This window comes from Psammomys obesus, unplaced genomic scaffold (genome assembly GCF_907164565.1).
Source record: "Psammomys obesus unplaced genomic scaffold, mPsaObe1.curated_primary_1811, whole genome shotgun sequence".
NCBI lineage: Eukaryota > Metazoa > Chordata > Mammalia > Rodentia > Muridae > Psammomys > Psammomys obesus.
In genome coordinates this window covers 21,558,263-21,561,196 of record NW_026596073.1, presented here as the reverse complement: position 1 = coordinate 21,561,196, position 2,934 = coordinate 21,558,263, and the positions used below count along the sequence as shown (strand labels likewise).

The 2,934-nt window shown below is 43.3% G+C and overlaps 1 pseudogene; it reads left to right on the top strand.

Annotated features, from left to right (window-relative positions):
• Nucleotides 1–750: 750 nt before the first annotated feature.
• On the top strand, nucleotides 751–1,664 carry LOC129690439 (60S ribosomal protein L4-like; annotated as a pseudogene).
• Nucleotides 1,665–2,934: the final 1,270 nt, after the last annotated feature.

The following is a 2,934-nucleotide window of genomic DNA, read 5'->3' as shown; positions in this document are numbered from 1 at the left end:
TTGAAAGCATAAAAAAATAAACACAAAGAAGGAAAGCTAGCCTGAAGTGGTATGTAGTTTACTGGATCCAGTCATTCCATGTGTCTACGTAGGCAAGGCAATTTCAGACTGCCCAACAGATGGAGAGGGAATGAGCTTCTCTGATAGAACCACAACACATTCCATTCAATTAAAACTCCCACTTGGCAGATGCCTCCAACAGTTGGCGCCCTCGGAAGCTAATCTGCAGCGAAGACATTATTCTTTTATGGTCATTTGTAGTACGTTTGGGTCTTTGAAACTTGAGGTATCTGCCAAAGTACTGCACTGATATTTTCAGGAAAGCTAAGGAAAGTGGAGAGAGACAGTGTTTTCACCTCTAACAAGAGGATACTATGGAGAATGGGTTGTGAACAAACAGAAAAGATTTGTAAATATAATTTTATTCATGAACGTAAACGAGGCACCCCAGATGACTTAGCTATTGATTGCAACATGTTAATTTTAAAGGAAGTATTGTAAAATAGTTTGTGTCTCATAAATATCATTAGAATGGATACCCTTTAAAAAGAGATGACTATCAGATTTTTCTAAAATGCAGCAGCTATTTATCAGAATGGGTAAAGAATCCCACTTACCTTTGGCTGCTCAAGCAATTTCATTTTATTGTGTAAATTATTATTTTATATTAGATGGAGATGGTGTCTCAAAATATTCCATTCCATAAAATCAGACCAAGTGAGAGGAGCATGGCCTTCTCCTCTCCCCATCATGGCTAGCGCTGGTCCCCTCATATCGGTGTGCTCTGAAAAGGGGGGAGTCATCTGGCAAGAATGTCAAATTGCCAGCTGTGCTCAAAGCCCCCATTCGACCGGATATGGTAAACTTTGTTCACACCAACTTGAGAAAGAACAACAGACAGCCCTTTGCTGTCAGTGAATTGGCAGGTCGCCAGACCAGTGTGGAGTCTTGTGGTACTGGCAGAGCTGTAGCTCGAATTCCCAGAGTTCGAGGTGGGGGGACGCACCATTCTGGCCAGGGTGCCTTTGGAAATACATGTCATGGGGGCTGTATGTTTGTGCCAGCCAAAATCTGGCGTCACTGGCACCGTAGAGTGAACAAAACCCAAAACCAATGTGCCATCTGTTCTGCTCCGGCTGCCTCAGCCTTACCAGCTTGGGTAATGCCTACAGGTCATGGTGCTGAGGAAGTTCCTGAGCTGCCTTTGGTGGTTGAAGATAAGGTTGAAGGTTACAAGAAGACCAAGGAGGCTGCTCAGCTGCTTAGGAAACTTACAGCTTGGAATGACATCAGAAAGGTCTATCTCTCTCAGAGCATGAGAGCTGGCAAGGGCAAAATGAGAAACCGACGGTGCATCCAGATCAGAGAACCCTGCATCATCTACAGTGAAGATAACGGTATCAAGAAACATCCCTGGTATTCCTCTGCTTAGTGTAAACACGTTGAACATTTTGAAACTTGCTGCTGGTAGGCGTGTGGGACGTTCCTGCATTTGGACTGAAAGCGCTTTCTGGAAGTTAGATGAGTTGAATGGCACTTGGCATAAGGCTGCTTCCCTCAAGAGTAACTATAACCTTCCCATGCACAGGATGATGAACACAGACCTTAACAGAATCTTGAAAAGCCCAGAAATCCAAAGAGCCCTCTGAGCACCACACAAGAAGATTCAGCGTAGGGTCTTGAAGAATCCACTGAAGAACCTGAGAATCATGTTGAAGCTGAATCCTTTCACAAAGACTACCGTTCTTTGAAGGAATACCGTTCTTCACCAGGCCAGAAACCACAAACTCTGAGTGAAGAAACGGAAAGCAAGCAGCAGCATTGGCAGTCAAGTCTGAGAAGGTTGTGGCAGAGAAGGGGGCTGCAGACAAGAAAAACCTGTAGATGTCAAGAAGCTGAAGAAGCCTGCAGGAAAGAAGCCAGCAGCAGAGAAGAAACCTACTGCTGAAGAAAAAAAAAAAAAAAAAAAAAAAAAAAGCTTGCTACATAAACTATTAAAATTTGTTTCATTCCATAGAACAAATAGACACACATCTATTTGCATAAAAACCTAATCAAAGATGCAATGAGAAAAAAAAAAATCAGACCAAGTGCTTAGAAGCCAGAATTTCCCTCTGTGCAAACCATGGAACAGTGTTTGTGGGGTGGCTAGAGAGGAAAGACAGCAGGGGTGTCACAGGGAGGAGGAAAAACCATCCAGTCTGAAACACCTGTTGCATCATTGTTCCTGGAGAACATCTCGTCATTGCCGGATCTTCACGTTTCTAAAGCAAACCTTGGACCAACTGACATCACTAACATCTGTCTTTCAACTCCATTCCCAGTTGAAGTGTCCCCGTTCAGTCCCTTCCTTGATCACCATAGATGAGGCAAGTTCCCTGCCTACTTGACCACACGGGTCTGGTCAAAACTGAACTTTTAGAAATCTTGCTGTCACCTTATCTTTCCCATGTTAAATTATTTTGTTTTATTGAAACAAGGTCTCACATACCTAGGCTGTCCTCAAACTCCTTAGGTAGAAAAGATGGCCTTGAACTTTGATTCTCCTGTCTCCACCTGCTGAGTTCTGAGATGGCAGGCATGTGACATCATGCCCATTTTCTGCAGTTTGAAGAGGTGGAACCCAGAGTTGAAGCATCCTAGGTAAACACTTCTTCCAGCTGAGCTACATCTGTATCCAGGGATCAGTATTGCTTTAAATCGTTATTATCTAGGACTTACAGACTCTTAATAGACACTTGTTAACTAAATTAACTCACTTCTGGTGTTAAAGCTGCCTCTCCAAGCCTCAGACATCCTCTTAGATCTCAGAGAACACTGCTCCCCACCCCCAAACAATAGAAGAATTCAAGACACTGGAACCTTGTGTACAAATGGCTATGCCACTGCCATGTTCATATGCAGGTGCTTTTTAAAGTTCCACGATATAAATAT